The sequence below is a fragment of the Martes martes genome (genome assembly GCF_963455335.1).
Source record: "Martes martes genome assembly, chromosome: 13".
In the NCBI taxonomy this organism is placed as follows: Eukaryota; Metazoa; Chordata; class Mammalia; order Carnivora; family Mustelidae; genus Martes; species Martes martes.
In genome coordinates this window covers 93,556,115-93,577,087 of record NC_137901.1, presented here as the reverse complement: position 1 = coordinate 93,577,087, position 20,973 = coordinate 93,556,115, and positions in this window count along the sequence as shown.

Below are 20,973 nucleotides of genomic sequence, written 5' to 3'. Positions count from 1 at the left end.
TCGCGGCCGCGTCCACGCCTCGGGGCGAGAGAAACCTCCGTTCACCCGCAGGGGGAAGCCACAGCCTGGGGCGCCCCAGCCGCCCCCAAAGTCGGAGCACGACGCCCGGCCCCAGGCCCTCCCTCAACTCTGCTCCGGGAGTGCTCCCCGGCGCCGGGGCCGCCGGCGGGTCCGCGTCCTCTCGGCGCGTTTTCCGGGGGGCCGCGCCGGGCCCCGAGCGAGAAAGGGCCCTCGGCCCCGGGGAACAGGCCGGTCCCCGGGGCTGCCCAACGCCGGCCGATTCTCACGAGCGTTCTGCCCAAACCGATCCCGATCCCGGTTTGGGCAGAACGCTCGTGAGAATCGGCAGGAAAACGCCTGGCGAACTCGCTTCGGGCGCAGCCCGTCTGCGGGGCCTCCCCCGCGCCTGGCCCGGGACCCCGCGGGTTCGCGCCCGCACTCCGCCGGAAAGCCCCCCGCGAGTCCGCCGCGCGCGACGCCGACGCCTCCCGATCCTCAGCGCCCGGGGCTCCCCTCCCTGGCGCGGGCCGGTGGGGCCGGGCGGGCCCGAGGCTCGGGCTCCAGCCCTCGCCTGCCTCCTCAGCCTTCCGAGTCCGGGTTCCTGTGCCCCGGGGCCTCCCCCTGGGCAACCCTGAGTCCCGCGCCCCGAGGCCCACGACCGCCCCGGCGCCGGCGGTGCCCTTCGCGGCCACGTCCACGCCTCGGGGCGAGAAAAACCTCCGTTCCCCCGCAGGGGGAAGCCGCAGCCCGGGGCGCCCCAGCCACCCCCAAAGTCGGAGCACGACGCCCGGCCCCAGGCCCTCCCTCAACTCTGCTCCGGGAGGGCTCCCCGGCGCCGGGGCCGCCGGCGGGTCCGCGTCCTCTCGGCGCGTTTTCCGGGGGGCCGCGCCGGGCCCCGAGCGAGAAAGGGCCCTCGGCCCCGGGGACCAGGCCGGTCCCCGGGGCTGCCCAACGCCGGCCGATTCTCAGGAGCGTTCTGCCCAAACCGATCCCGGTTTGGGCAGAACGCTCGTGAGAATCGGCCGGAAAACGCCCGGCGAACTCGCTTCGGGCGCAGCCCGTCTGCGGGGCCGCCCCCCGCGCCTGGCCCGGGACCCCGCGGGGTCGCGCCCGCACCCCGCCGCAAAGCCCCCCGCGAGTCCGCCGCGCGCGACGCCGACGCCTCCCGCTCCTCAGCGCCCGGGGCTCCCCTCCCTGGCGCGGGCCGGTGGGGCCGGGCGGGCCCCGAGGCCCGGGCTCCAACCCTCGCCTGCCTCCTCAGCCTTCCGAGTCCGGGGTCCTGTGCCCCGGGGCCTCCCCCTGGGCAACCCTGAGTCCCGCGCCCCGAGGCCCCCGACCGCCCCGGCGCCGGCGGTGCCCTTCGCGGCCGCGTCCACGCCTCGGGGCGAGAGAAACCTCCGTTCCCCCGCAGGGGGAAGCCGCAGCCCGGGGCGCCCCAGCCGCCCCCAAAGTCGTAGCACGACGCCAGGCCCCAGGCCCTCCCTCAACTCTGCTCCGGGAGGGCTACCCGCGCCGGGGCCGCCGGCGGGTCCGCGTCATCTCGGCGCGTTTTCCGGGGGGCCGCGCCGGGCCCCGAGCGAGAAAGGGCCCTCGGCCCCGGGGACCAGGCCGGTCCCCGGGGCTGCCCAACGCTGGCCGATTCTCACGAGCGTTCTGCCCAAACCGATCCCGGTTTGGGCAGAACGCTCGTGAGAATCGGCCGGAAAACGCCCGGCGAACTCGCTTCGGGCGCAGCCCGTCTGCGGGGCCGCCCCCCGCGCCTGGCCCGGGACCCCGCGGGGTCGCGCCCGCACCCCGCCGCAAAGCCCCCCACGAGTCCGCCGCGCGCGACGCCGACGCCTCCCGCCCCTTAGCGCCCGGGGCTCCCCTCCCTGGCGCGGGCCGGTGGGGCCGGGCGGGCCCCGAGGCCCGGGCTCCAACCCTCGCCTGCCTCCTCAGCCTTCCGAGTCCGGGGTCCTGTGCCCCGGGGCCTCCCCCTGGGCAACCCTGAGTCCCGCGCCCCGAGGCCCCCGACCGCCCCGGCGCCGACGGTGCCCTTCGCGGCCGCGTCCACGCCTCGGGGCGAGAGAAACCTCCGTTCCCCCGCAGGGGGAAGCCGCAGCCCGGGGCGCCCCAGCCGCCCCCAAAGTCGGAGCACGACGCCCGGCCCCAGGCCCTCCCTCAACTCTGCTCCGGGAGGGCTCCCCGGCGCCGGGGCAGCCGGCGGGTCCGCGTCCTCTCGGCGCGTTTTCCGGGGGGCCGCGAGGGCCCCGAGCGAGAAAGGGCCCTCGGCCCCGGGACCAGGCCGGTCCCCGGGTCTGCCCAACGCCGGCCGATTCTCACGAGCGTTCTGCCCAAACCGATCCCGGTTTGGGCAGAACGCTCGTGAGAATCGGCCGGAAAACGCCCGGCGAACTCGCTTCGGGCGCAGCCCGTCTGCGGGGCCGCCCCCCGCGCCTGGCCCGGGACCCCGCGGGGTCGCGCCCGCACCCCGCCGCAAAGCCCCCCGCGAGTCCGCCGCACGCGACGCCGACGCCTCCCGCTCCTCAGCGCCCGGGGCTCCCCTCCCTGGCGCGGGCCGGTGGGGCCGGGCGGGCCCCGAGGCCCGGGCTCCAACCCTCGCCTGCCTCCTCAGCCTTCCGAGTCCGGGGTCCTGTGCCCCGGGGCCTCCCCCTGGGCAACCCTGAGTCCCGCGCCCCGAGGCCCCCACCGCCCCGGCGCCGGTGGTGCCCTTCACGGCCGCGTCCACGCCTCGGGGCGAGAGAAACCTCCGTTCCCCCGCAGGGGGAAGCCGCAGCCCGGGGCACCCCAGCCGCCCCCAAAGTCGGAGCACGACGCCCGGCCCCAGGCCCTCCCTCAACTCTGCTCCGGGAGTGCTCCCCGGCGCCGGGGCCGCCGGCGGATCCGCGTCCTCTCGGCGTGTTTTCCGGGGGGCCGCGCCGGGCCCCGAGCGAGAAAGGGCCCTCGGCCCCGGGGAACAGGCCGGTCCCCGGGGCTGCCCAACGCCGGCCATTCTCACGAGCGTTCTGCCCAAACCGATCCCGGTTTGGGCAGAACGCTCGTGAGAGTCGGCCGGAAAACGCCCGGCGAACTCGCTTCGGGCGCAGCCCGTCTGCGGGGCCGCCCCCCGCGCCTGGCCCGGGACCCCGCGGGGTCGCGCCCGCGCCCCGCCGGAAAGCCCCCCGCGAGTCCGCCGCGCGCGACGCCGACGCCTCCCGCTCCTCAGCGCCCGGGGCTCCCCTCCCTGGCGCGGGCCGGTGGGGCCGGGCGGGCCCCGAGGCCCGGGCTCCAACCCTCGCCTGCCTCCTCAGCCTTCCGAGTCCGGGGTCCTGTGCCCCGGGGCCTCCCCCTGGGCAACCCTGAGTCCCGCGCCCCGAGGCCCCCGACCGCCCCGGCGCCGACGGTGCCCTTCGCAGCCGCGTCCACGCCTCCGGGCGAGAGAAACCTCCGTTAACCCCGCAGGGGGAAGCCGCAGCCCGGGGCGCCCAAGCCGCCCCCAAAGTGGGAGCACGACGCCCGGCCCCAGGCCCTCCCTCAACTCTGCTCCGGGAGGGCTCCCCGGCGCCGGGGCCGCCGGCGGGTCCGCGTCCTCTCGGCGCGTTTTCCGGGGGGCCGCGCCGGGCCCCGAGCGAGAAAGGGCCCTCGGCCCCGGGGACCAGGCCGGTCCCCGGGGCTGCCCAACGCCGGCCGATTCTCACGAGCGTTCTGCCCAAACCGATCCCGGTTTGGGCAGAACGCTCGTGAGAATCGGCCGGAAAACGCCCGGCGAACTCGCTTCGGGCGCAGCCCGTCTGCGGGGCCGCCCCCCGCGCCTGGCCCGGGACCCCGCGGGGTCGCGCCCGCGCCCCGCCGGAAAGCCCCCCGCGAGTCCGCCGCGCGCGACGCCGACGCCAAACGCTCCTCAGCGCCCGGGGCTCCCCTCCCTGGCGCGGGCCGGTGGGGCCGGGCGGGCCCCGAGGCCCGGGCTCCAACCCTCGCCTGCCTCCTCAGCCTTCCGAGTCCGGGGTCCTGTGCCCCGGGGCCTCCCCCTGGGCAACCCTGAGTCCCGCGCCCCGAGGCCCCCGACCGCCCCGGCGCCGGCGGTGCCCTTCGCGGCCGCGTCCACGCCTCGGGGCGAGAGAAACCTCCGTTCCCCCGCAGGGGGAAGCCGCAGCCCGGGGCGCCCCAGCCGCCCCCAAAGTCGTACCACGACGCCAGGCCCCAGGCCCTCCCTCAACTCTGCTCCGGGAGGGCTCCCCGCGCCGGGGCCGCCGGCGGGTCCGCGTCATCTCGGCGCGTTTTCCGGGGGGCCGCGCCGGGCCCCGAGCGAGAAAGGGCCCTCGGCCCCGGGGACCAGGCCGGTCCCCGGGGCTGCCCAACGCTGGCCGATTCTCACGAGCGTTCTGCCCAAACCGATCCCGGTTTGGGCAGAACGCTCGTGAGAATCGGCCGGAAAACGCCCGGCGAACTCGCTTCGGGCGCAGCCCGTCTGCGGGGCCGCCCCCCGCGCCTGGCCCGGGACCCCGCGGGGTCGCGCCCGCACCCCGCCGCAAAGCCCCCCACGAGTCCGCCGCGCGCGACGCCGACGCCTCCCGCCCCTTAGCGCCCGGGGCTCCCCTCCCTGGCGCGGGCCGGTGGGGCCGGGCGGGCCCCGAGGCCCGGGCTCCAACCCTCGCCTGCCTCCTCAGCCTTCCGAGTCCGGGGTCCTGTGCCCCGGGGCCTCCCCCTGGGCAACCCTGAGTCCCGCGCCCCGAGGCCCCCGACCGCCCCGGCGCCGACGGTGCCCTTCGCGGCCGCGTCCACGCCTCGGGGCGAGAGAAACCTCCGTTCCCCCGCAGGGGGAAGCCGCAGCCCGGGGCTCCCCAGCCGCCCCCAAAGTCGGAGCACGACGCCCGGCCCCAGGCCCTCCCTCAACTCTGCTCCGGGAGGGCTCCCCGGCGCCGGGGCCGCCGGCGGGTCCGCGTCCTCTCGGCGCGTTTTCCGGGGGGCCGCGCCGGGCCCCGAGCGAGAAAGGGCCCTCGGCCCCGGGGACCAGGCCGGTCCCCGGGGCTGCCCAACGCCAGCCGATTCTCACGAGCGTTCTGCCGAAACCGATCCCGGTTTGGGCAGAACGCTCGTGAGAATTGGCCGGAAAATGCCCGGCGAACTCGCTTCGGGCGCAGCCCGTCTGCGGGGCCGCCCCCCTGCCTGGCCCGGGACCCCGCGGGGTCGCGCCCGCACCCCGCCGCAAAGCCCCCCGCGAGTCCGCCGCGCGCGACCCCGACGCCTCCCGCTCCTCAGCGCCCGGGGCTCCCCTCCCTGGCGCGGGCCGGTGGGGCCGGGCGGGCCCCGAGGCCCGGGCTCCAACCCTCGCCTGCCTCCTCAGCCTTCCGAGTCCGGGGTCCTGTGCCCCGGGGCCTCCCCCTGGGCAACACTGAGTCCCGCGCCCCGAGGCCCCCGACCACCCCGGCGCCGGCGGTGCCCTTCGCGGCCGCGTCCATGCCTCGGGGCGAGAGAAACCTCCGTTCCCCCGCAGGGGGAAGCCGCAGCCCGGGGCGCCCCAGCCACCCCCAAAGTCGGAGCACGACGCCCGGCCCCAGGCCCTCCCTCAACTCTGCTCCGGGAGGGCTCCCCGGCGCCGGGGCCGCCGGCGGGTCCGCGTCCTCTCGGCGCGTTTTCCGGGGGGCCGCGCCGGGCCCCGAGCGAGAAAGGGCCCTCGGCCCCGGGGACCAGGCCGGTCCCCGGGGCTGCCCAACGCCGGCCGATTCTCACGAGCGTTCTGCCCAAACCGATCCCGGTTTGGGCAGAACGCTCGTGAGAATCGGCCGGAAAACGCCTGGCGAACTCGCTTCGGGCGCAGCCCGTCTGCGGGGCCGCCCCCCGCGCCTGGCCCGGGACCCCGCGGGGTCGCGCCCGCGCCCCGCCGGAAAGCCCCCCGCGAGTCCGCCGCACGCGACGCCGACGCCACCCGCTCCTCAGCGCCCGGGGCTCCCCTCCCTGGCGCGGGCCGGTGGGGCCGGGCGGGCCCCGAGGCCCGGGCTCCAACCCTCGCCTGCTCCTCAGCCTTCCGAGTCCGGGGTCCTGTGCCCCGGGGCCTCCCCCTGGGCAACCCTGAGTCCCGCGCCCCGAGGCCCCCACCGCCCCGGCGCCGGTGGTGCCCTTCACAGCCGCGTCCACGCCTCGGGGCGAGAGAAACCTCCGTTCCCCCGCAGGGGGAGGCCGCAGCCCGGGGCACCCCAGCCGCCCCCAAAGTCGGAGCACGACGCCCGGCCCCAGGCCCTCCCTCAACTCTGCTCCGGGAGTGCTCCCCGGCGCCGGGGCCGCCGGCGGGTCCGCGTCCTCTCGGCGTGTTTTCCGGGGGGCCGCGCCGGGCCCCGAGCGAGAAAGGGCCCTCGGCCCCGGGGAACAGGCCGGACCCCGGGGCTGCCCAACGCCGGCCATTCTCACGAGCGTTCTGCCCAAACCGATCCCGGTTTGGGCAGAACGCTTGTGAGAGTCGGCCGGAAAACGCCCGGCGAACTCGCTTCGGGCGCAGCCCGTCTGCGGGGCCGCCCCCCGCGCCTGGCCCGGGACCCCGCGGCGTCCCGCCCGCACCCCGCAGCAGAGCCCCCCGCGAGTCCGCCGCGCGCGACGCCGACGCCTCCCGCTCCTCAGCGCCCGGGGCTCCCCTCCCTGGCGTGGGCCGGTGGGGCCGGGCGGGCCCCGAGGCCCGGGCTCCAACCCTCGCCTGCCTCCTCAGCCTTCCGAGTCCGGGGTCCTGTGCCCCGCGGCCTCCCCCAGGGCAACCCTGAGTTCCGCGCCCCGAGGCCCCCGACCGCCCCGGCGCCGACGGTGCCCTTCGCAGCCGCCTTCACGCCTCGGGGCGAGAGAAACCTCCGTTCCCCCGCAGGGGGAAGCCGCAGCCCGGGGCGCCTCAGCCGCCCCCAAAGTCGGAGCACGACGCCCGGCCCCAGGCCCTCCCTCAACTCTGCTCCGGGAGTGCTCCCCGGCGCCGGGGCCGCGGGCGGGTCCGCGTCCTCTCGGCGCGTTTTCCGGGGGGCCTCGCCGGGCCCCGAGCGAAAAGGGCCCTCGGCCCCAGGGAACAGGCCGGTCCCCGGGGCTGTCCAACGCCGGCCGATTCTCACGAGCGTTCTGCCCAAACCGATCCCGGTTTGGGCAGAACGCTCGTGAGAATCGGCCGGAAAACGCCCGGCGAACTCGCTTAGGGCGCAGCCCGTCTGCGGGGCCGCCCCCCGCGCCTGGCCCGGGACCCTGCGGGGTCGCGAACACACCCCGCCGGAAAGCCCCCCGCGAGTCTGCCGCGCGCGACGCCGACGCCACCCGCTCCTCAGCGCACGGGGCTCCCCTCCCTGGCGCGGGCCGGTGGGGCCGGGCGGGCCCCGAGGCCCGGGCTCCAACCCTCGCCTGCCTCCTCAGCCTTCTGTGTCCGGGGTCCTGGGCCCCGGGGCCTCCCCCTGGGCAACCCTGAGTCCCGCGCCCCGAGGCCCCCGACCGCCCCGGCGCCGGCGGTGCCCTTCGCAGCCGCCTTCACACCTCGGGGCGAGAGAAACCTCCGTTCCCCCGCAGGGGAAAGCCGCAGCCCGGGGCGCCCCAGCCGCCCCCAAAGTCGGAGCACGACGCCCGGCCCCAGGCCCTCCCTCAACTCTGCTCCGATAGTGCTCCCCGGCGCCGGGGCCGCCGGCGGGTCCGCGTCCTCTCGGCGCGTTTTCCGGGGGGCCGCGCCGGGTCCCGAGCGAGAAAGGGCCCTCGGCCCCGGGGAAAAGGCCGGTCCCCGGGGATGCCCAACGCCGGCCGATTCTCACGAGCGTTCTGCCCAAACCGATCCCGGTTTGGGCAGAACGCTCGTGAGAATCGGCCGGAAAACGCCCGGCGAACTCGCTTCGGGCGCAGCCCGTCTGCGGGGCCGCCCCCCGCGCCTGGCCCGGGACCCCGCGGGGTCGCGCCCGCGCCCCGCCGGAAAGCCCCCCGCGAGTCCGCCGCGCGCGACGCCGACGCCTCCCGCTCCTCAGCGCCCGGGGCTCCCCTCCCTGGCGCGGGCCGGTGGGGCCGGGCGGGCCCCGAGGCCCGGGCTCCAACCCTCGCCTGCCTCCTCAGCCTTCCGAGTCCGGGGTCCTGTGCCCCGGGGCCTCCCCCTGGGCAACCCTGAGTCCCGCGCCCCGAGGCCCCCGACCGCCCCGGCGCCGACGGTGCCCTTCGCAGCCGCGTCCACGCCTCGGGGCGAGAGAAACCTCCGTTCCCCCGCAGGGGGAAGCCGCAGCCCGGGGCGCCCAAGCCGCCCCCAAAGTGGGAGCACGACGCCCGGCCCCAGGCCCTCCCTCAACTCTGCTCCGGGAGGGCTCCCCGGCGCCGGGGCCGCCGGCGGGTCCGCGTCCTCTCGGCGCGTTTTCTGGGGGGCCGCGCCGGGCCCCGAGCGAGAAAGGGCCCTCGGCCCCGGGGACCAGGCCGGTCCCCGGGGCTGCCCAACGCCGGCCGATTCTCACGAGCGTTCTGCCCAAACCGATCCCGGTTTGGGCAGAACGCTCGTGAGAATCGGCCGGAAAACGCCCGGCGAACTCGCTTCGGGCGCAGCCCGTCTGCGGGGCCGCCCCCCGCGCCTGGCACGGGACCCCGCGGCGTCGCGCCCGCGCCCCGCCGGAAAGCCCCCCGCGAGTCCGCCGCGCGCGACGCCGACGCCAAACGCTCCTCAGCGCCCGGGGCTCCCCTCCCTGGCGCGGGCCGGTGGGGCCGGGCGGGCCCCGAGGCCCGGGCTCCAACCCTCGCCTGCCTCCTCAGCCTTCCGAGTCCGGGGTCCTGTGCCCCGGGGCCTCCCCCTGGGCAACCCTGAGTCCCGCGCCCCGAGGCCCCCACCGCCCCGGCGCCGGTGGTGCCCTTCACAGCCGCGTCCACGCCTCGGGGCGAGAGAAACCTCCGTTCCCCCGCAGGGGGAAGCCGCAGCCCGGGGCACCCCAGCCGCCCCCAAAGTCGGAGCACGACGCCCGGCCCCAGGCCCTCCCTCAACTCTGCTCCGGGAGTGCTCCCCGGCGCCGGGGCCGCCGGCGGGTCCGCGTCCTCTCGGCGCGTTTTCCGGGGGGCCGCGCCGGGTCCCGAGCGAGAAAGGGCCCTCGGCCCCGGGGAACAGGCCGGTCCCCGGGGATGCCCAACGCCGGCCGATTCTCACGAGCGTTCTGCCCAAACCGATCCCGGTTTGGGCAGAACGCTCGTGAGAATCGGCCGGAAAACGCCCGCCGAACTCGCTTCGGGCGCAGCCCGTCTGCGGGGCCGCCCCCCGCGCCTGGCCCGGGACCCCGCGGGGTCGCGCCCGCGCCCCGCCGGAAAGCCCCCCGCGAGTCCGCCGCGCGCGACGCCGACGCCACCCGCTCCTCAGCGCCCGGGGCTCCCCTCCCTGGCGCGGGCCGGTGGGGCCGGGCGGGCCCCGAGGCCCGGGCTCCAACCCTCGCCTGCCTCCTCAGCCTTCCGAGTCCGGGGTCCTGTGCCCCGGGGCCTCCCCCTGGGCAACCCTGAGTCCCGCGCCCCGAGGCCCCCACCGCCCCGGCGCCGGTGGTGCCCTTCACAGCCGCGTCCACGCCTCGGGGCGAGAGAAACCTCCGTTCCCCCGCAGGGGGAAGCCGCAGCCCGGGGCACCCCAGCCGCCCCCAAAGTCGGAGCACGACGCCCGGCCCCAGGCCCTCCCTCAACTCTGCTCCGGGAGTGCTCCCCGGCGCCGGGGCCGCCGGCGGGTCCGCGTCCTCTCGGCGTGTTTTCCGGGGGGCCGCGCCGGGCCCCGAGCGAGAAAGGGCCCTCGGCCCCGGGGAACAGGCCGGTCCCCGGGGCTGCCCAACGCCGGCCGATTCTCACGAGCGTTCTGCCCAAACCGATCCCGGTTTGGGCAGAACGCTCGTGAGAATCGGCCGGAAAACGCCTGGCGAACTCGCTTCGGGCGCAGCCCGTCTGCGGGGCCGCCCCCCGCGCCTGGCCCGGGACCCCGCGGGGTCGCGCCCGCACCCCGCCGCAAAGCCCCCCGCGAGTCCGCCGCGCGCGACGCCGTCGCCTCCCGCCCCTCAGCGCCCGGGGCTCCCCTCCCTGGCGCGGGCCGGTGGAGCCGGGCGGGCCCCGAGGCCCGGGCTCCAACCCTCGCCTGCCTCCTCAGCCTTCCGAGTCCGGGGTCCTGTGCCCCGGGGCATCCCCCTGGGCAACCCTGAGTCCCGCGCCCCGAGGCCCCCGACCGCCCCGGCCCCGGCGGTGCCCTTCGCGGACGCGTCCACGCCTCGGGGCGAGAGAAACCTCCGTTCCCCCGCAGGGGGAAGCCGCAGCCCGGGGCGCCCCAGCCGCCCCCAAAGTCGGAGCACGACGCCCGGCCCCAGGCCCTCCCTCAACTCTGCTCCGGGAGGGCTCCCCGGCGCCGGGGCCGCCGGCGGGTCCGCGTCCTCTCGGCGCGTTTTCCGGGGGGCCGCGAGGGCCCCGAGCGAGAAAGGGCCCTCGGCCCCGGGGACCAGGCCGGTCCCCGGGGCTGCCCAACACCGGCCGATTCTCACGAGCGTTCTGCCCAAACCGATCCCGGTTTGGGCAGAACGCTCGTGAGAATCGGCCGGAAAACGCCCGGCGAACTCGCTTCGGGCGCAGCCCGTCTGCGGGGCCGCCCCCCGCGCCTGGCCCGGGACCCCGCGGAGTCGCGCCCGCGCCCCGCCGGAAAGCCCCCCGCGAGTCCGCCGCGCGCGACGCCGACGCCAAACGCTCCTCAGCGCCCGGGGCTCCCCTCCCTGGCGCGGGCCGGTGGGGCCGGGCGGGCCCCGAGGCCCGGGCTCCAACCCTCGCCTGCCTCCTCAGCCTTCCGAGTCCGGGGTCCTGTGCCCCGGGGCCTCCCCCTGGGCAACCCTGAGTCCCGCGCCCCGAGGCCCCCACCGCCCCGGCGCCGGTGGTGCCCTTCACAGCCGCGTCCACGCCTCGGGGCGAGAGAAACCTCCGTTCCCCCGCAGGGGGAAGCCGCAGCCCGGGGCACCCCAGCAGCCCCCAAAGTCGGAGCACGACGCCCGGCCCCAGGCCCTCCCTCAACTCTGCTCCGGGAGTGCTCCCCGGCGCCGGGGCCGCCGGCGGGTCCGCGTCCTCTCGGCGCGTTTTCCGGGGGGCCGCGCCGGGTCCCGAGCGAGAAAGGGCCCTCGGCCCCGGGGAACAGGCCGGTCCCCGGGGATGCCCAACGCCGGCCGATTCTCACGAGCGTTCTGCCCAAACCGATCCCGGTTTGGGCAGAACGCTCGTGAGAATCGGCCGGAAAACGCCCGGCGAACTCGCTTCGGGCGCAGCCCGTCTGCGGGGCCGCCCCCCGCGCCTGGCCCGGGACCCCGCGGGGTCGCGCCCGCGCCCCGCCGGAAAGCCCCCCGCGAGTCCGCCGCGCGCGACGCCGACGCCACCCGCTCCTCAGCGCCCGGGGCTCCCCTCCCTGGCGTGGGCCGGTGGGGCCGGGCGGGCCCCGAGGCCCGGGCTCCAACCCTCGCCTGCCTCCTCAGCCTTCCGAGTCCGGGGTCCTGTGCCCCGCGGCCTCCCCCTGGGCAACCCTGAGTTCCGCGCCCCGAGGCCCCCGACCGCCCCGGCGCCGACGGTGCCCTTCGCAGCCGCCTTGCCGCCTCGGGGCGAGAGAAACCTCCATTCCACCGCAGGGGGAAGCCGCAGCCCGGGGCGCCTCAGCCGCCCCCAAAGTCGGAGCACGACGCCCGGCCCCAGGCCCTCCCTCAACTCTGCTCCGGGAGTGCTCCCCGGCGCCGGGGCCGCGGGCGGGTCCGCGTCCTCTCGGCGCGTTTTCCGGGGGGCCTCGCCGGGCCCCGAGCGAAAAGGGCCCTCGGCCCCAGGGAACAGGCCGGTCCCCGGGGCTGTCCAACGCCGGCCGATTCTCACGAGCGTTCTGCCCAAACCGATCCCGGTTTGGGCAGAACGCTCGTGAGAATCGGCCGGAAAACGCCCGGCGAACTCGCTTAGGGCGCAGCCCGTCTGCGGGGCCGCCCCCCGCGCCTGGCCCGGGACCCTGCGGGGTCGCGAACACACCCCGCCGGAAAGCCCCCCGCGAGTCTGCCGCGCGCGACGCCGACGCCACCCGCTCCTCAGCGCACGGGGCTCCCCTCCCTGGCGCGGGCCGGTGGGGCCGGGCGGGCCCCGAGGCCCGGGCTCCAACCCTCGCCTGCCTCCTCAGCCTTCTGTGTCCGGGGTCCTGTGCCCCGGGGCCTCCCCCTGGGCAACCCTGAGTCCCGCGCCCCGAGGCCCCCGACCGCCCCGGCGCCGGCGGTGCCCTTCGCAGCCGCCTTCACGCCTCGGGGCGAGAGAAACCTCCGTTCCCCCGCAGGGGAAAGCCGCAGCCCGGGGCGCCCCAGCCGCCCCCAAAGTCGGAGCACGACGCCCGGCCCCAGGCCCTCCCTCAACTCTGCTCCGGGAGTGCTCCCCGGCGCCGGGGCCGCCGGCGGGTCCGCGTCCTCTCGGCGCGTTTTCCGGGGGGCCGCGCCGGGTCCCGAGCGAGAAAGGGCCCTCGGCCCCGGGGAACAGGCCGGTCCCCGGGGATGCCCAACGCCGGCCGATTCTCACGAGCGTTCTGCCCAAACCGATCCCGGTTTGGGCAGAACGCTCGTGAGAATCGGCCGGAAAACGCCCGGCGAACTCGCTTCGGGCGCAGCCCGTCTGCGGGGCCGCCCCCCGCGCCTGGCCCGGGACCCCGCGGGGTCGCGCCCGCGCCCCGCCGGAAAGCCCCCCGCGAGTCCGCCGCGCGCGACGCCGACGCCTCCCGCTCCTCAGCGCCCGGGGCTCCCCTCCCTGGCGCGGGCCGGTGGGGCCGGGCGGGCCCCGAGGCCCGGGCTCCAACCCTCGCCTGCCTCCTCAGCCTTCCGAGTCCGGGGTCCTGTGCCCCGGGGCCTCCCCCTGGGCAACCCTGAGTCCCGCGCCCCGAGGCCCCCGACCGCCCCGGCGCCGACGGTGCCCTTCGCAGCCGCGTCCACGCCTCGGGGCGAGAGAAACCTCCGTTCCCCCGCAGGGGGAAGCCGCAGCCCGGGGCGCCCAAGCCGCCCCCAAAGTGGGAGCACGACGCCCGGCCCCAGGCCCTCCCTCAACTCTGCTCCGGGAGGGCTCCCCGGCGCCGGGGCCGCCGGCGGGTCCGCGTCCTCTCGGCGCGTTTTCAAGGGGGCCGCGCCGGGCCCCGAGCGAGAAAGGGCCCTCGGCCCCGGGGACCAGGCCGGTCCCCGGGGCTGCCCAACGCCGGCCGATTCTCACGAGCGTTCTGCCCAAACCGATCCCGGTTTGGGCAGAACGCTCGTGAGAATCGGCCGGAAAACGCCCGGCGAACTCGCTTCGGGCGCAGCCCGTCTGCGGGGCCGCCCCCCGCGCCTGGCCCGGGACCCCGCGGGGTCGCGCCCGCGCCCCGCCGGAAAGCCCCCCGCGAGTCCGCCGCGCGCGACGCCGACGCCACCCGCTCCTCAGCGCCCGGGGCTCCCCTCCCTGGCGCGGGCCGGTGGGGCCGGGCGGGCCCCGAGGCCCGGGCTCCAACCCTCGCCTGCTCCTCAGCCTTCCGAGTCCGGGGTCCTGTGCCCCGGGGCCTCCCCCTGGGCAACCCTGAGTCCCGCGCCCCGAGGCCCCCACCGCCCCGGCGCCGGTGGTGCCCTTCACAGCCGCGTCCACGCCTCGGGGCGAGAGAAACCTCCGTTCCCCCGCAGGGGGAGGCCGCAGCCCGGGGCACCCCAGCCGCCCCCAAAGTCGGAGCACGACGCCCGGCCCCAGGCCCTCCCTCAACTCTGCTCCGGGAGTGCTCCCCGGCGCCGGGGCCGCCGGCGGGTCCGCGTCCTCTCGGCGTGTTTTCCGGGGGGCCGCGCCGGGCCCCGAGCGAGAAAGGGCCCTCGGCCCCGGGGAACAGGCCGGACCCCGGGGCTGCCCAACGCCGGCCATTCTCACGAGCGTTCTGCCCAAACCGATCCCGGTTTGGGCAGAACGCTTGTGAGAGTCGGCCGGAAAACGCCCGGCGAACTCGCTTCGGGCGCAGCCCGTCTGCGGGGCCGCCCCCCGCGCCTGGCCCGGGACCCCGCGGCGTCCCGCCCGCACCCCGCAGCAGAGCCCCCCGCGAGTCCGCCGCGCGCGACGCCGACGCCTCCCGCTCCTCAGCGCCCGGGGCTCCCCTCCCTGGCGTGGGCCGGTGGGGCCGGGCGGGCCCCGAGGCCCGGGCTCCAACCCTCGCCTGCCTCCTCAGCCTTCCGAGTCCGGGGTCCTGTGCCCCGCGGCCTCCCCCAGGGCAACCCTGAGTTCCGCGCCCCGAGGCCCCCGACCGCCCCGGCGCCGACGGTGCCCTTCGCAGCCGCCTTCACGCCTCGGGGCGAGAGAAACCTCCGTTCCCCCGCAGGGGGAAGCCGCAGCCCGGGGCGCCTCAGCCGCCCCCAAAGTCGGAGCACGACGCCCGGCCCCAGGCCCTCCCTCAACTCTGCTCCGGGAGTGCTCCCCGGCGCCGGGGCCGCGGGCGGGTCCGCGTCCTCTCGGCGCGTTTTCCGGGGGGCCTCGCCGGGCCCCGAGCGAAAAGGGCCCTCGGCCCCAGGGAACAGGCCGGTCCCCGGGGCTGTCCAACGCCGGCCGATTCTCACGAGCGTTCTGCCCAAACCGATCCCGGTTTGGGCAGAACGCTCGTGAGAATCGGCCGGAAAACGCCCGGCGAACTCGCTTAGGGCGCAGCCCGTCTGCGGGGCCGCCCCCCGCGCCTGGCCCGGGACCCTGCGGGGTCGCGAACACACCCCGCCGGAAAGCCCCCCGCGAGTCTGCCGCGCGCGACGCCGACGCCACCCGCTCCTCAGCGCACGGGGCTCCCCTCCCTGGCGCGGGCCGGTGGGGCCGGGCGGGCCCCGAGGCCCGGGCTCCAACCCTCGCCTGCCTCCTCAGCCTTCTGTGTCCGGGGTCCTGGGCCCCGGGGCCTCCCCCTGGGCAACCCTGAGTCCCGCGCCCCGAGGCCCCCGACCGCCCCGGCGCCGGCGGTGCCCTTCGCAGCCGCCTTCACACCTCGGGGCGAGAGAAACCTCCGTTCCCCCGCAGGGGAAAGCCGCAGCCCGGGGCGCCCCAGCCGCCCCCAAAGTCGGAGCACGACGCCCGGCCCCAGGCCCTCCCTCAACTCTGCTCCGATAGTGCTCCCCGGCGCCGGGGCCGCCGGCGGGTCCGCGTCCTCTCGGCGCGTTTTCCGGGGGGCCGCGCCGGGTCCCGAGCGAGAAAGGGCCCTCGGCCCCGGGGAAAAGGCCGGTCCCCGGGGATGCCCAACGCCGGCCGATTCTCACGAGCGTTCTGCCCAAACCGATCCCGGTTTGGGCAGAACGCTCGTGAGAATCGGCCGGAAAACGCCCGGCGAACTCGCTTCGGGCGCAGCCCGTCTGCGGGGCCGCCCCCCGCGCCTGGCCCGGGACCCCGCGGGGTCGCGCCCGCGCCCCGCCGGAAAGCCCCCCGCGAGTCCGCCGCGCGCGACGCCGACGCCTCCCGCTCCTCAGCGCCCGGGGCTCCCCTCCCTGGCGCGGGCCGGTGGGGCCGGGCGGGCCCCGAGGCCCGGGCTCCAACCCTCGCCTGCCTCCTCAGCCTTCCGAGTCCGGGGTCCTGTGCCCCGGGGCCTCCCCCTGGGCAACCCTGAGTCCCGCGCCCCGAGGCCCCCGACCGCCCCGGCGCCGACGGTGCCCTTCGCAGCCGCGTCCACGCCTCGGGGCGAGAGAAACCTCCGTTCCCCCGCAGGGGGAAGCCGCAGCCCGGGGCGCCCAAGCCGCCCCCAAAGTGGGAGCACGACGCCCGGCCCCAGGCCCTCCCTCAACTCTGCTCCGGGAGGGCTCCCCGGCGCCGGGGCCGCCGGCGGGTCCGCGTCCTCTCGGCGCGTTTTCCGGGGGGCCGCGCCGGGCCCCGAGCGAGAAAGGGCCCTCGGCCCCGGGGACCAGGCCGGTCCCCGGGGCTGCCCAACGCCGGCCGATTCTCACGAGCGTTCTGCCCAAACCGATCCCGGTTTGGGCAGAACGCTCGTGAGAATCGGCCGGAAAACGCCCGGCGAACTCGCTTCGGGCGCAGCCCGTCTGCGGGGCCGCCCCCCGCGCCTGGCACGGGACCCCGCGGCGTCGCGCCCGCGCCCCGCCGGAAAGCCCCCCGCGAGTCCGCCGCGCGCGACGCCGACGCCAAACGCTCCTCAGCGCCCGGGGCTCCCCTCCCTGGCGCGGGCCGGTGGGGCCGGGCGGGCCCCGAGGCCCGGGCTCCAACCCTCGCCTGCCTCCTCAGCCTTCCGAGTCCGGGGTCCTGTGCCCCGGGGCCTCCCCCTGGGCAACCCTGAGTCCCGCGCCCCGAGGCCCCCACCGCCCCGGCGCCGGTGGTGCCCTTCACAGCCGCGTCCACGCCTCGGGGCGAGAGAAACCTCCGTTCCCCCGCAGGGGGAAGCCGCAGCCCGGGGCACCCCAGCCGCCCCCAAAGTCGGAGCACGACGCCCGGCCCCAGGCCCTCCCTCAACTCTGCTCCGGGAGTGCTCCCCGGCGCCGGGGCCGCCGGCGGGTCCGCGTCCTCTCGGCGCGTTTTCCGGGGGGCCGCGCCGGGTCCCGAGCGAGAAAGGGCCCTCGGCCCCGGGGAACAGGCCGGTCCCCGGGGATGCCCAACGCCGGCCGATTCTCACGAGCGTTCTGCCCAAACCGATCCCGGTTTGGGCAGAACGCTCGTGAGAATCGGCCGGAAAACGCCCGGCGAACTCGCTTCGGGCGCAGCCCGTCTGCGGGGCCGCCCCCCGCGCCTGGCCCGGGACCCCGCGGGGTCGCGCCCGCGCCCCGCCGGAAAGCCCCCCGCGAGTCCGCCGCGCGCGACGCCGACGCCACCCGCTCCTCAGCGCCCGGGGCTCCCCTCCCTGGCGCGGGCCGGTGGGGCCGGGCGGGCCCCGAGGCCCGGGCTCCAACCCTCGCCTGCCTCCTCAGCCTTCCGAGTCCGGGGTCCTGTGCCCCGGGGCCTCCCCCTGGGCAACCCTGAGTCCCGCGCCCCGAGGCCCCCACCGCCCCGGCGCCGGTGGTGCCCTTCACAGCCGCGTCCACGCCTCGGGGCGAGAGAAACCTCCGTTCCCCCGCAGGGGGAAGCCGCAGCCCGGGGCACCCCAGCCGCCCCCAAAGTCGGAGCACGACGCCCGGCCCCAGGCCCTCCCTCAACTCTGCTCCGGGAGTGCTCCCCGGCGCCGGGGCCGCCGGCGGGTCCGCGTCCTCTCGGCGTGTTTTCCGGGGGGCCGCGCCGGGCCCCGAGCGAGAAAGGGCCCTCGGCCCCGGGGAACAGGCCGGTCCCCGGGGCTGCCCAACGCCGGCCATTCTCACGAGCGTTCTGCCCAAACCGATCCTGGTTTGGGCAGAACGCTCGTGAGAGTCGGCCGGAAAACGCCCGGCGAACTCGCTTCGGGCACAGCCCGTCTGCGGGGCCGCCCCCCGCGCCTGGCCCGGGACCCCGCGGTGTCCCGCCCGCACCCCGCCGCAGAGCCCCCCGCGAGTCCGCCGCGCGCGACGCCGACGCCTCCCGCTCCTCAGCGCCCGGGGCTCCCCTCCCTGGCGCGGGCCGGAGGGCCTGGGCGGGCCCCGAGGCCTGGGCTCCAACCCTCGCCTGCCTCGTCAGCCTTCGGAGTCCGGGGTCCTGTGCCCCGGGGCCTCCCCCTGGGCAACCCTGAGTCCCGCGCCCCGAGGCCCCCGACCGCCCCGGCGCCGGCGGTGCCCTTCGCTGCGGCGTCCTCGCCTCGGGGCCAGAGAAACCTCCGTTCCCCCGCAGGGGGAAGGCGCAGACCGGGGCACCCCAGCCGCCCCCAAAGTCGGAGCATGACGCCCGGCCCCAGGCCCTCCCTCAACTCTGCTTCGGGAGTGCTCCCCGGCACCGGGGCCGCTGGCGGGTCCGCGTCCTCTCGGCGCGTTTTCCGGGGGGCCGCGCCGGGCCCCGAGCGAGAAAGGGCCCTCGGCCCCGGGGAACAGGCCAGTTCCCGGGGCTGCCCAACGCCGGCCGATTCTCACGAGCGTTCTGCCCAAACCGATCCCGGTTTGGGCAGAACGCTCGTGAGAATCGGCCGGAAAACGCTCGGCGAACTCGCTTAGGGCGCAGCCCGTCTGCGGGGCCGCCCCCCGCGCCTGGCCCGGGACCCTGCGGGGTCGCGAACACACCCCGCCGGAAAGCCCCCCGCGAGTCTGCCGCGCGCGACGCCGACGCCACCCGCTCCTCAGCGCACGGGGCTCCCCTCCCTGGCGCGGGCCGGTGGGGCCGGGCGGGCCCCGAGGCCCGGGCTCCAACCCTCGCCTGCCTCCTCAGCCTTCTGTGTCCGGGGTCCTGTGCCCCGGGACCTCCCCCTGGGCAACCCTGAGTCCCGCGCCCCGAGGCCCCCGACCGCCCCGGCGCCGGCGGTGCCCTTCGCAGCCGCCTTCACGCCTCGGGCCGAGAGAAACCTCCGTTCCCCCGCAGGGGAAAGCCGCAGCCCGGGGCGCCCCAGCCGCCCCCAAAGTCGGAGCACGACGCCCGGCCCCAGGCCCTCCCTCAACTCTGCTCCGGGAGTGCTCCCCGGCGCCGGGGCCGCCGGCGGGTCCGCGTCCTCTCGGCGCGTTTTCCGGGGGGCCGCGCCGTGTCCCGAGCGAGAAAGGGCCCTCGGCCCCGGGGAACAGGCCGGTCCCCGGGGATGCCCAACGCCGGCCGATTCTCACGAGCGTTCTGCCCAAACCGATCCCGGTTTGGGCAGAACGCTCGTGAGAATCGGCCGGAAAACGCCCGGCGAACTCGCTTCGGGCGCAGCCCGTCTGCGGGGCCGCCCCCCGCGCCTGGCCCGGGACCCCGCGGGGTCGCGCCCGCGCCCCGCCGGAAAGCCCCCCGCGAGTCCGCCGCGCGCGACGCCGACGCCTCCCGCTCCTCAGCGCCCGGGGCTCCCCTCCCTGGCGCGGGCCGGTGGGACCGGACGGGCCCCGAGGCCCGGGCTCCAACCCTCGCCTGCCTCCTCAGCCTTCCGATTCCGGGGTCCTGTGCCCCGGGGCCTCCCCCTGGGCAACCCTGAGTCCCGCGCCCCGAGGCCCCCGACCGCCCCGGCGCCGGCGGTGCCCTTCGCAGCCGCGTCCACGCCTCGGGGCGAGAGAAACCTCCGTTCCCCCGCAGGGGGAAGCCGCAGCCCGGGGCGCCCCAGCCGCCCCCAAAGTCGGAGCACGACGCCCGGCCCCAGGCCCTCCCTCAACTCTGCTCCGGGAGTGCTCCCCGGCGCCGGGGCCGCCGGCGGGTCCGCGTCCTCTCGGCGCGTTTTCCGGGGGGCCGCGCCGGGCCCCGAGCGAGAAAGGGCCCTCGGCCCCGGGGACCAGGCCGGTCCCCGGGGCTGCCCAACGCCGGCCGATTCTCACGAGCGTTCTGCCCAAACCGATCCCGGTTTGGGCAGAACGCTCGTGAGAATCGGCCGGAAAACGCCCGGCGAACTCGCTTCGGGCGCAGCCCGTCTGCGGGGCCGCCCCCGGCGCCTGGCCCGGGACCCCGTGGGGTCGCGCCCGCACCCCGCCGCAAAGCCCCCCGCGAGTCCGCCGCGCGCGACGCCGACGCCTCCCGCTCCTCAGCGCCCGGGGCTCCCCTCCCTGGCGCGGGCCGGTGGGACCGGGCGGGCCCCGAGGCCCGGGCTCCAACCCTCGCCTGCCTCCTCAGCCTTCCGATTCCGGGGTCCTGTGCCCCGGGGCCTCCCCCTGGGCAACCCTGAGTCCCGCGCCCCGAGGCCCCCGACCGCCCCGGCGCCGGCGGTGCCCTTCGCAGCCGCGTCCACGCCTTGGGGCGAGAGAAACCTCCGTTCCCCCGCAGGGGGAAGCCGCAGCCCGGGGCGCCCCAGCCGCCCCCAAAGTCGGAGCACGACGCCCGGCCCCAGGCCCTCCCTCAACTCTGCTCCGGGAGTGCTCCCCGGCGCCGGGGCCGCCGGCGGGTCCGCGTCCTCTCGGCGTGTTTTCCGGGGGGCCGCGCCGGGCCCCGAGCGAGAAAGGGCCCTCGGCCCCGGGGACCAGGCCGGTCCCCGGGGCTGCCCAACGCCGGCCGATTCTCACGAGCGTTCTGCCCAAACCGATCCCGGTTTGGGCAGAACGCTCGTGAGAATCGGCCGGAAACGCCCGGCGAACTCGCTTTGGGCGCAGCCCGTCTGCGGGGCCGCCCCCCGCGCCTGGCCCGGGACCCCGCGGGGTCGCGCCCGCACCCCGCCGCAAAGCCCCCCGCGAGTTCGCCGCGCGCGACGCCGACGCCTCCCGCTCCTCAGCGCCCGGGGCTCCCCTCCCTGGCGCGGGCCGGTGGGGCCGGGCGGGCCCCGAGGCCCGGGCTCCAACCCTCGCCTGCCTCCTCAGCCTTCCGAATCCGGGGTCCTGTGCCCCGGGGCCTCCACCTGGGCAACCCTGAGTCCCGCGCCCCGAGGCCCGCGACCGCCCCGGCGCCGGCGGTGCCCTTCGAAGCCGCGTCCATGCCTCGGGGCGAGAGAAACCTCCGTTCCCCCGCAGGGGGAAGCCGCAACCCGGGGCGCCCCAGCCGCCCCCAAAGTCGGAGCACGACGCCCGGCCCCAGGCCCTCCCTCAACTCTGCCCCGGGAGTGCTCCCCGGCGCCGGGGCCGCCGGCGGGTCCGCGTCCTCTCGGCGCGTTTTCCGGGGGGCCGCGCCGGGCCCCTAGCGAGAAAGGGCCCTCGGCCCCGGGACCAGGCCGGTCCCCGGGGCTGCCCAACGCCGGCCGATTCTCACGAGCGTTCTGCCCAAACCGATCCCGGTTTGGGCAGAACGCTCGTGAGAATCGGCCGGAAAACGCCCGGCGAACCCGCTTCGGGCGCAGCCCGTCTGCGGGCCTGCCCCCCGCGCCTGGCCCGGGACCCCGCGGGGTCGCGCCCTCACCCCGCCGCAAAGCCCCCCGCGAGTCCGCCGCGCGCGACGCCGACGCCTCCCGCTCCTCAGCGCCCGGGGCTCCCCTCCCTGGCGCGGGCCGGTGGGGCCGGGCGGGCCCCGAGGCCCGGGCTCCAACCCTCGCCTGCCTCCTCAGCCTTCCGAGTCCGGGGTCCTGTGCCCCGGGGCCTCCCCCTGGGCAACCCTGAGTCCCGCGCCCCGAGGCCCCCG